The 11851-nt window shown below is 43.0% G+C and overlaps 1 long non-coding RNA gene across 1 annotated transcript; it reads right to left on the reverse strand.

Moving 5' to 3' along the window:
• Positions 1-1670: 1670 nt before the first annotated feature.
• LOC123733274 (uncharacterized) lies at positions 1671-10914 on the reverse strand. Its single transcript, XR_014383231.1, has 3 exons — positions 10841-10914; positions 3077-3175; positions 1671-2245 (listed from the first exon to the last, which is right to left on the reverse strand). It is a non-coding gene; the product is annotated as an uncharacterized LOC123733274 (long non-coding RNA).
• Positions 10915-11851: the final 937 nt, after the last annotated feature.

An 11851-nucleotide genomic window follows, 5' to 3' on the forward strand; every position in this document is an offset into this window, starting at 1 on the left:
AGCTTACCCAGCTGTACCGACAAGCTAGGATAACTAGGATGCTGCTGGTAGAGATGCTAGCTAGCTTACCTAGCTGTACCAACTAGCTTGGATAACTAGGATGCTGCTGGTAGAGTAGCTAGCTAACTTACCCAGCTGTACCGACTAGCTAGGATAACTAGGATGCTGCTGGTAGGGTAGCTAGCTAGCTAGCTTACCCAGCTGTACCGACTAGCTTGGATAACTAGGATGCTGCTGGTAGAGATGCTAGCTAGCTTACCTAGCTGTACCAACTAGCTTGGATAACTAGGATGCTGCTGGTAGAGTAGCTAGCTAGCTTACCCAGCTGTACCGACTAGCTAGGATAACTAGGATGCTGCTGGTAGAGTATCTAGCTAGCTTACCTAGCTGTACCGACTAGCTAGGATAACTAGGATGCTGCTGGTATAGTAGCTAGCTAGCTTACCTAGCTGTACCGACAAGCTAGGATAACTAGGATGCTGCTGGTAGAGTAGCTAGCTAGCTTACCTAGCTGTACCGACTAGCTAGGATAACTAGGATGCTGCTGGTAGAGTAGCTAGCTAGCTTACCTAGCTGTAACGACTAGTTAGGATAAATAGGATGCTGCTGGTAGAGTAGCTAGCTAGCTTACCTAGCTGTAACGACTAGCTAGGATAACTAGGATGCTGCTGGTAGAGTAGCTAGTTAGCTTACCCAGCTGTTCCAACTAGCTAGGATAACTAGGATGCTGCTGGTAGAGTAGCTAGCTAGCTTACCCAGCTGTACCGACTAGCTAGGATAACTAGGATGCTGCTGGTAGAGTAGCTAGCTAGCTTACCCAGCTGTACCGACTAGCTAGGATAACTAGGATGCTGCTGGTAGGGTACCTAGCTAGCTAGCTTACCCAGCTGTACCGACTAGCTTGGATAACTAGGATGCTGCTGGTAGAGTAGCTAGTTAGCTTACCCAGCTGTTCCAACTAGCTAGGATAACTAGGATGCTGCTGGTAGAGTAGCTAGCTAGCTTACCCAGCTGTACCGACTAGCTAGGATAACTAGGATGCTGCTGGTAGAGTAGCTAGCTAGCTTACCCAGCTGTACCGACTAGCTAGGATAACTAGGATGCTGCTGGTAGGGTAGCTAGCTAGCTAGCTTACCCAGCTGTACCTACTAGCTTGGATAACTAGGATGCTGCTGGTAGAGATGCTAGCTAGCTTACCTAGCTGTACCGACTAGCTAGGATAACTAGGATGCTGCTGGTAGAGTAGCTAGCTAGCTTACCTAGCTGTACCGACTAGCTAGGATAACTAGGATGCTGCTGGTAGAGTAGCTAGCTAGCTTACCTAGCTTTACCGACTAGCTTGGCTCGCTAGCAGGACGTTCGTCTGTCGTTTGTCTCGATGATGATGACGAATCCGGTGAACCACAAAATGAAACAAGGATAGAGAGTGAAAAGGATCTGGCTACACTCATACTGTCCCTGACCGTAAAGCAAAAAGCTAATTGAACAATAAAGTTTGGCGTTTCAACACTGTAACAAACTCCATCGTTATTCCCCAAAATTTACCTTAGTCCACTCTGCGCGTAACCGGACAATATTCTTGGTGCCACACAGGACGTGGACTCGGACAGTTCCAGAACGCGGACATGAGCAGTGCAACACAATCAACTAAGCCCAGTCTTTACAGTGGGTTACATTAGTAATATTCATTTTTTATTATTATGTTAAACAAACGTTCCACTTTTTTTATAACAATATTTTGAGATCTAGGCCCATATCCACAAAGCGTCTCAGAGTAGAGAAGTGGTCGTATAAGTGCTGAGAATAAAGACATTTGACACTTCCGGGAATAAATTAAAGCTATGCATGAAATCTCTAGTCCCACCTAGTCAGCAGATATTTAGGACACCTCGTGAGCTGTCCTAAGTAGTTTCTGAGTTAACAGCAGGTGTCTTGATAATACTATAGAACAATGCAGTGAGTCAGTGGTTCCTGAGCCACATGTAAATGCTTTGTAGTAGTTAAAATAATGTTTTGATATTTGATATGATCAATCCATAAATAATATATGTCCTGTGCTTTTGGCAATGATTTATGTATAATACTTATGTATAACAAGTGATACCATGTATGTCTCCAAAGCATTTTGTCTTCATTTTGGCAGATTAATTTATGCTAATTTCCCAAGATTAACTCAGGAGTTGGAGCTGTGGCAGGAGTTGGACCTGTGGCTGAAAGGTGGCTGGTTTGAATCCCGGGCCGGGCGCTGGAAAAAACAGGAGGAATTGATCTGACCACTGGAGGGCTGCTGGGTTCACATCCTCAAAACATTCACCTTTCATTGATCAGAACTCTAGAGGTTCTTCTTCACTGAACCCCAAAATATATATCACTTTTAGTGGTTCCATATATTAAGGAAGTGATAGAAGCCTTTTTGGTTCTATAAGGAACCTTCTTTTCTGAGTGTAAAATTAACACGTTTTTCTTTTGATTATTTAATTATCCACATCATGTTATTTCAAGTTCTCCCTTGGGAGCACAACATCACATTGTTAAAAAAATTATCCTAAATTTGGCATGGCTATAAATTGGGCAATTGAAGACATCTAGGGCGTAATCTGTGTTCGATGAAAATGAACATTGTATGCAACGTTGCAGGCAACATTATTGGCAAGGGACTTGATGCCTACTATGCCAAAGCTATTTAGAGTTGTTAAACGGGTGTGAAGAGTGTGTTGATATAACGGGAATATTGTCAAAATTCTTCTTGTAACAACGATCAGAATTGGTAAAGAAAATATGCATTCCATTATATTAGGCAATAATTAAGAGTAGGCAAAGTGGTCGTGTCATGTGAAAATTCTATCAAATGTGTTACATTGCAACGAGTACAGTCAGGGTGCCGTGGAGCCCCTGCAGTACCTCCACAGACCCCGGATTGAGAACCCCTGCAGTACCTCCACAGACCCCGGATTGAGAACCCCTGATTTAGCAGATGCTCTTATCCAGAGAGATTTACAGTAACTGCATTCATCTTAAGATAGCTATTTATTTTGGAAATAAAGTTAATAAATTCTTCATAAAATTGTCATCTTACCTCTTAGCTTTGGTGTCATGTCCACCAGAGAGATGCATTTTAGAGGCAGGGCCCCCCTCCTCTCTCTCCCCAGAGAGACTCATTTTAGAGCACTGACCCCTAAACAGAGATCCAACATGTTGATTGTGGTCAACACAGGGACAACTAAACAGAGATCCAGCATGTTGGTTGTGGTTAACACAGTGACAACTAAACAGAGATCCAGCATGTTGGTTGTGGTTAACACAGTGACAACTAAACAGAGATCCAGCATGTTGGTTGTGGTCAACACAGTAACAACTAAACAGAGATCCAACATGTTGGTTGTGGTTAACACAGTGACAACTAAACAGAGATCCAGCATGTTGGTTGTGGTTAACACAGTGACAACTAAACAGAGATCCAGCATGTTGGTTGTGGTCAACACAGTGACAACTAAACAGAGATCCAGCATGTTGGTTGTGGTTAACACAGTGACAACTAAACAGAGATCCAGCATGTTGGTTGTGGTTAACACAGTAACAACTAAACAGAGATCCAGCATGTTGGTTGTGGTTAACACAGTGACAACTAAACAGAGATCCAGCATGTTGGTTGTGGTTAACACAGTGACAACTAAACAGAGATCCAGCATGTTGGTTGTGGTTAACACAGTGACGTCCTAAACAGAGATCCAACATGTTGGTTGTGGTTAACACAGTGACAACTAAACAGAGATCCAGCATGTTGGTTGTGGTTAACACAGTAACAACTAAACAGAGATCCAGCATGTTGGTTGTGGTTAACACAGTGACAACTAAACAGAGATCCAGCATGTTGGTTGTGGTTAACACAGTGACAACTAAACAGAGATCCAGCATGTTGGTTGTGGTTAACACAGTGACTAATTCTTGAATGTCAATTGTTCTCATTCATTCATTATATCTTTGAGAAATATATTTTTAACAACTTTCTCTTTTACTTCTCTACATTCATGAAGAAAATGATGTACTTTTTACTCCATACATTTTCCCTGACACCCAAAAGTACTCGTTACATGTTGAATGCTGTGCGTTTTTGTTGCCGATCTTACTTTGATACCTGACGGTTTTTTACTTTTTCATTACTGTATATTTTTACTTTTTCCCTCACTCAACTTTTTTCCTCACTCAACTTTTTTCATTCATCCCCGGAGGTTTTATCTGGACATGGTTCGTCAGGACTTCAAACAGCCGAAGCTAAGTAACATTAACATGATGCCTTCTAATTGCAGTCGTTGTACTTATAATATACAGGAGAACGATCGCCTTACGGCAAGGATAGCTGTGCTGCAAGCCCAGCTTCAGACGCGATCGTTAGGCAAGGGTAATTTCAGTGTAGGAAAGGATGAAACAGCGTCTGTGCCACCAGTAAGTACAGATAGTAACGTTAGTATAAACCCCCTCGCACGGTCCCCGCAGCCGGACATCTTTCTCATGGCTTCTGGAGGGAAACGCTGTAGGAATGCTCAACCGGTGTCGCTTATTCAGCCGACAGAAACTTTCAACCGGTTCTCCCCATTAAGCGAGTCGGAGTCGGAGGCCGAGACTTCTCTGGTCTCTACTCCTCCCGTTGTGGGGTCTGAGACGCCGACGGCTCCCACCATTAGCTCTGACAAATTGAAAACCCTAGTCATTGGCGACTCCATTACCCGCAGTATTAGACTTAAAACTAACCATCCAGCGATCATACACTGTTTACCAGGGGGCAGGGCTACCGACGTTAAGGCTAATCTAAAGACGGTGCTGGCTAAAGCTAAAACTGGCGAGTGTAGAGAGTATAGAGATATTGTTATCCACGTCGGCACCAACGATGTTAGGATGAAACAGTCAGAGGTCACCAAGCGCAACATAGCTTCAGCGTGTAAATCAGCTAGAAAGATGTGTCGGCATCGATTAATTGTCTCTGGCCCCCTCCCAGTTAGGGGGAGTGATGAGCTCTACAGCAGAGTCTCACAACTCAATCGCTGGTTGAAAACTGTTTTCTGCCCCTCCCAAAAGATAGAATTTGTAGATAATTGGCCCTCTTTCTGGGACTCACCCACAAACAGGACCAAGCCTGGCCTGTTGAGGAGTGACGGACTCCATCCTAGCTGGAGGGGTGCTCTCATCTTATCTACGAACATAGACAGGGCTCTAACTCCTCTAGCTCCACAATGAAATAGGGTGCAGGCCAGGCAGCAGGCTGTTAGCCAGCCTGCCAGCTTAGTGGAGTCTGCCACTAGCACAGTCAGTGTAGTCAGCTCAGCTTCCCCCATTGAGACCGTGTCTGTGCCTCGATCTAGGTTGGGCAAAATTAAAAATGGCGGTGTTCGCTTTAGCAATCTCACTAGTATAAAGACCTCCTCCATTCCTGCCATTATTGAAAGAGATTGTGATACCTCACATCTCAAAATTGGGTTACTTAATGTTAGATCCCTCACTTCCAAGGCAGTTATAGTCAATGAACTAATCACTGATAATAATCTTGACGTGATTGGCCTGACTGAAACATGGCTTAAGCCTGATGAATTTACTGTGTTAAATGAGGCCTCACCCCCAGGTTACATTAGTGACCATACCCCCCGTGCATCCGGCAAAGGCGGAGGTGTTGCTAACATTTACGATAGCAAATTTCAATTTACAAAAAAAAAAACAACAATGACGTTTTCGTCTTTTGAGCTTCTAGTCATGAAATCTATGCAGCCTACTCACTCACTTTTTATAGCTACTGTTTATAGGCCTCCTGGGCCATATGCAGTGTTCCTCACTGAGTTCCCTGAATTCCTATCGGATCTTGTAGTCATAGCAGATAATATTCTAATTTTTGGTGACTTTAACATTCACATGGAAAAGTCCACAGACCCACTCCAAAAGGCTTTCGGAGCCATCATCGACTCAGTGGGTTTTGTCCAACATGTCTCTGGACCTACTCACTGCCACAGTCATACTCTGGACCTAGTTTTGTCCCATGGAATAAATGTTGTGGATCTAAATGTTTTTCCTCATAATCCTGGACTATCGGACCACCATTTTATTACGTTTGCAATTGCAACAAATAATCTGCTCAGACCCCAACCAAGGAGCATTAAAAGTCGTGCTATAAATTCTCAGACAACCCAAAGATTCCTTGATGCCCTTCCAGACTGCCTCTGCCTACCCAAGGACGTCAGAGGACAAAAATCAGTTAACCACCTAACCGAGGAACTCAATTTAACCTTGCGCAATACCCTAGATGCAGTTGCACCCCTAAAAACTAAAAACATCTGTCATAAGAAACTAGCTCCCTGGTATACAGAAAATACACGAGCTCTGAAGCAAGCTTCCAGAAAATTGGAACGGAAATGGCGCCACACCAAACTGGAAGTCTTCCGACTAGCTTGGAAAGACAGTACCGTGCAGTATCGAAGAGCCCTTACTGCTGCTCGATCATCCTATTTTTCCAACTTAATTGAGGAAAATAAGAACAATCCGAAATTTCTTTTTGATACTGTCGCAAAGCTAACTAAAAAGCAGCCTTCGCAAATGGAGGATGGCTTTCACTTCAGCAGTAATAAATTTATGAACTTCTTTGAGGAAAAGATCATGATCATTAGAAAGCAAATTACAGACTCCTCTTTAAATCTGGGTATTCCTCCAAAGCTCCATTGTCCTGAGTCTGCACAACTCTGCCAGGACCTAGGATCAAGGGAGATACTAAAGTGTTTTAGTACTATATCTCTTGACGCAATGATGAAAATAATCATGGCCTCCAAACCCTCAAGCTGCATACTGGACCCTATTCCAACTAAACTACTGAAAGAGCTGCTTCCTGTGCTTGGCCCTCCTATGTTGAACATAATAAACGGCTCTCTATCCACCGGATGTGTACCAAGCTCACTAAAAGTGGCAGTAATAAAGCCTCTCTTGAAAAAGCCGAATCTTGATCCAGAAATTATAAAAAACTATCGGCCTATATCGAATCTTCCATTCCTCTCCAAAATTTTAGAAAAAGCTGTTGCACAGCAACTGACTGCCTTCCTGAAGACAAACAATGTATACGAAACGCTTCAGTCTGGTTTTAGACCCCATCATAGCACTGAGACTGCACTTGTGAAGGTGGTAAATGACCTTTTAATGACGTCAGACCGAGGCTCTGCATCTGTCCTCGTGCTCCTAGATCTTAGTGCCGCTTTTGATACCATCGATCACCACATTCTTTTGGAGAGATTGGAAACCCAAATTGGTCTACATGGACAAGTTCTGGCCTGGTTTAGATCTTATCTGTCGGAAAGATATCAGTTTGTCTCTGTGAATGGTTTGTCCTCTGACAAATCAATTGTAAATTTCGGTGTTCCTCAAGGTTCCGTTTTAGGACCACTATTGTTTTCACTATATATTTTACCTCTTGGGGATGTCATTCGAAAAAATAATGTTAAATTTCACTGCTATGCAGACGACACACAGCTGTACATTTCAATGAAACATGGTGAAGCCCCAAAATTGCCCTCGCTAGAAGCCTGTGTTTCAGACATAAAGAAGTGGATGGCTGCAAACTTTCTACTTTTAAACTCGGACAAAACAGAGATGCTTGTTCTAGGTCCCAAGAAACAAAGAGATCTTCTGTTGAATCTGACAATTAATCTGGATGGTTGTACAGTCGTCTCAAATAAAACTGTGAAGGACCTCGGCGTTACTCTGGACCCTGATCTCTCTTTTGAAGAACATATCAAGACTGTTTCAAGGACAGCTTTTTTCCATCTACGTAACATTGCAAAAATCAGAAATTTTCTGTCCAAAAATGACGCAGAAAAATTAATCCATGCTTTTGTTACTTCTAGGCTGGACTACTGCAATGCTCTACTTTCCGGCTACCCGGATAAAGCACTAAATAAACTTCAGTTAGTGCTAAATACGGCTGCTAGAATCCTGACTAGAACCAAAAAATTTGATCATATTACTCCAGTGTTAGCCTCCCTACACTGGCTTCCTGTTAAGGCAAGGGCTGATTTCAAGGTTTTACTGCTAACCTACAAAGCATTACATGGGCTTGCTCCTACCTATCTTTCCGATTTGGTCCTGCCGTACATACCTACACGTACGCTACGGTCACAAGACGCAGGCCTCCTAATTGTCCCTAGAATTTCTAAGCAAACGGCTGGAGGTAGGGCTTTCTCCTATAGAGCTCCATTTTTATGGAATGGTCTGCCTACCAATGTGAGAGACGCAGACTCAGTCTCAACCTTTAAGTCTTTACTGAAGACTTATCTCTTCAGTAGGTCCTATGATTAAGTATAGTCTGGCCCAGGAGTGTGAAGGTGAACGGAAAGGCTGGAGCAACGAACCGCCCTTGCTGTCTCTGCCTTGCCGGTTCCCTTCTTTCCACTGGGATTCTCTGCCTCTAACCCTTTTACAGAGGCTGAGTCACTGGCCTACTGGTGTTCTTCCATGCCGTCCATGGGAGGGGTGCGTCACTTGAGTGGGTTGAGTCACTGACGTGGTCTTCCTGTCTGGGTTGGCGCCCCCCCCCCCCCCCCCCTTGGGTTGTGCCATGGCGGAGATCGTTGTGGGCTATACTCGGCCTTGTCTTAGGACGGTAAGTTGGTGGTTGGAGACATCCCTCTAGTGGTGTGGGGGCTGTGCTTTGGCAAAGTGGGTGGGGTTATATCCTGCCTGTTTGGCCCTGTCCGGGGGTATCATCGGATGGGGCCACAGTGTCTTCTGATCCCTCCTGTCTCAGCCTCCAGTATTTATGCTGCAGTAGTTTATGTGTCGGGGGGCTAGGGTCAGTCTGTTACATCTGGAGTATTTCTCTTGTCTTATCCGGTGTCCTGTGTGTATTTAAATATGCTCTCTCTAATTCTCTCTTTCTCTCTTTCTGTCTTTCTCTCGGAGGACCTGAGCCCTAGGACCATGCCTCAGGACTACCTGGTATGATGACTCCTTGCTGTCCCCAGTCCACCTGGCCGTGCTGCTGCTCCAGTTTCAACTGTTCTGCCTGCGGCTATGGAACCCTGACCTGTTCACCGGACGTGCTTGTTGCACCCTCGACAACTACTATGATTATTATTATTTGACCATGCTGGTCATTTATGAACATTTTAACATTTTAACATTTTGACCATGTTCTGTTATAATATCCACCCTGCACAGCCAGAAGAGGACTGGCCACCCCTCATAGCCTGGTTCCTCTCTAGGTTTCTTCCTAGGTTTTTGGCCTTTCTAGGGAGTTTTTCCTAGGGAGTTTTTCCTAGCCACCGTGCTTCTTTCACATGCTTTGCTTGCTGTTTGGGGTTTTAGGCTGGGTTTCTGTACAGCACTTTGAGAATATCAGCTGATGTACGAAGGGCTATATAAAAATAAATTTGATTTGATTTGAATGCTTAGCAGGACAGAAAACGGTCCAATTTGAACACTTATCAAGAGAACATCCCTACTGCCTCTGATCTGGAGGACTCACTAAACAGAGAACATCCCTGGTCATCCCTACTGCCTCTGATCTGGAGGACTCACTAAACAGAGAACATCCCTACTGCCTCTGATCTGGAGGACTCACTAAACAGAGAACATCCCTGGTCATCCCTACTGCCTCTGATCTGAAGGACTCACTAAACAGAGAACATCCCTGGTCATTACTGCCTCTGACCTGGAGGACTCACTAAACACAAATGCTTCATTTTTAAATGATGTCTGAGTGTTGGAGTGTGACCCTGGCTATCCGTAAATTAAAATAACAAGAAAATTGTGCCGTCTGGTTTGCTTAATAAAATGAATTTTAAATGATCACTACTTTACTTTTACTTTTGATGCTTAAGTATATTTTAGCAATTACATTTACTTTTGATACTTAATTATATTTGAAACCAAATACTTTGACTTTTACTGAAGAAGTATTTTACTGGGTGACTTTCACTTTTAATTGAGTCATTTTCTATTAAGGTATCTTTACTTTTACTCAAGTATGAGAATTGAGTACTTTTTCCACCACTGTTCTAACGTTCTAGAGACATATGAGCCACAGTTTCAACAGACATTTTGTAACTGCGTGGGCTACAAAGTTACTTTCAATTTCATATAAGGAAATAAAGCAACGGTCACTGGGTGAATTCGTTTTGCATTGCCCGGCTCCCCGGGTGCGCAGAGTTTACGCATTTTAGACCATTCCATTGTTCCTTAAAATAAAACTCCACTCACCTGTAGCACCGGGCCATGCAAAACGAACTTCCCACTGTCGCAGGGCACTGAGACACAGAGTTCTAAACCCAGAGGCATTTACAACAGTAACCAGAGGTAACAGTCAGTTGCATGCGACAGCAGCAAATCATGACATTGTACCGAATCTTGCTTCAGTTTTTTTATTATAGTCCTTCTTATGTTATTTTTGCTAAACATATAATTTACTCGTAACCAAGTTTAGCTGTGTTTTTTTCCTCCAAAATATGAATTACTGTAGGACTTTAATAATTGTAAACAGGCCTACAAACCCAAAAGGTTTTAATGATGCCTTAAATCTATCTTCAAATATATATTTGATGATTAGTTGAATCCGGTGTGTAAGTGCTGGTAAGAACAAAAGGATTGAGAAACCCTGAGATAAACATAAAACCATATAATGTAAAAGCTCCTCCACCATCTTTACCAGACGTTTTACTGATAACATGTAGACCTACTGATTAGTTTCCACTTTGAAAACTGCTGTCTATCAGCAACTCAGCTCAAGTAGCAGTTCTACTAACTAGTAATATCTCATTCCTAGTATTCATTCTCTTACTCTGTCCATTAGAATAGATTATTGTTCAGAAATACTTACTTTATTTTTCAATAATCTCCATGTAGTGTTTTCTGCTCTGTCGTCTCAAAATGGATCCTGAACAAAAGAACAACTTTACTTTCGGTTTCAATCAGCCGCCTCCCCACCCTGAAAATAAAGTGTTTTATTGGTATCATCCACTAGATGGCAGTAAACACCTGCTGTAACTACACTTTACAACTATGTGTTCGGTTTCATACAGGCAGTGTCCCAGAGTTAGATTGCTGATCTAGGATCAGGTCCCCCCCTCTCCATGTAATCTGATTCATTATGATTTAGCATCAGTTCCCTCCTCTCCATGTACTCTGATTCATTATAATCTAGGATCAGGTCCCCCTCTCCATGTAATCTGATTCATTATGATCTAGGATCAGGTCCCCCCCTCTCCATGTAATCTGATTCATTATGATCTAGGATCAGGTCCCCCCTCTCCATGTAATCTGATTCATTATGATATAGGATCAGGTCCCCCCTCTCCATGTAATCTGATTCATTATGATATAGGATCAGGTCCCCTCCTCTCCATGTAATCTGATTATTTATGATGTAGGATCAGGTCCCTCCTCTCCATGTAATCTGATTCATTATGATCTAGGATCAGGTCCCCCCCTCTCCATGTAATCTGATTCATTATGATCTAGGATCAGGTCCCCCCCTCTCCATGTAATCTGATTCATTATGATCTAGGATCAGGTCCCCCCTCTCCATGTAATCTGATTCATTTTGATCTAGGATCAGGTCCCCCCTCTCCATGTAATCTGATTCATTATAATCTAGGATCAGGTCCCCCCTCTCCATGTAATCTGATTCATTATAATCTAGGATCAGGTCCCCCCTCTCCATGTAATCTGATTCATTATGACATAGGATCAGGTCCCGCCTCTCCATGAAATCTGATTCATTATGATTCATCATTATGCTTTGTTTGGCTACTTGTTGTCCATTGTCTGAAGACGCCTATTGTGGTGAAATGTCAGGAACAAATTTTTTTAAATGTACTTTTAATCGTTT

This window comes from Salmo salar, unplaced genomic scaffold (genome assembly GCF_965601325.2).
Source record: "Salmo salar unplaced genomic scaffold, fSalSal1 ptg000206l, whole genome shotgun sequence".
Lineage (NCBI taxonomy): Eukaryota > Metazoa > Chordata > Actinopteri > Salmoniformes > Salmonidae > Salmo > Salmo salar.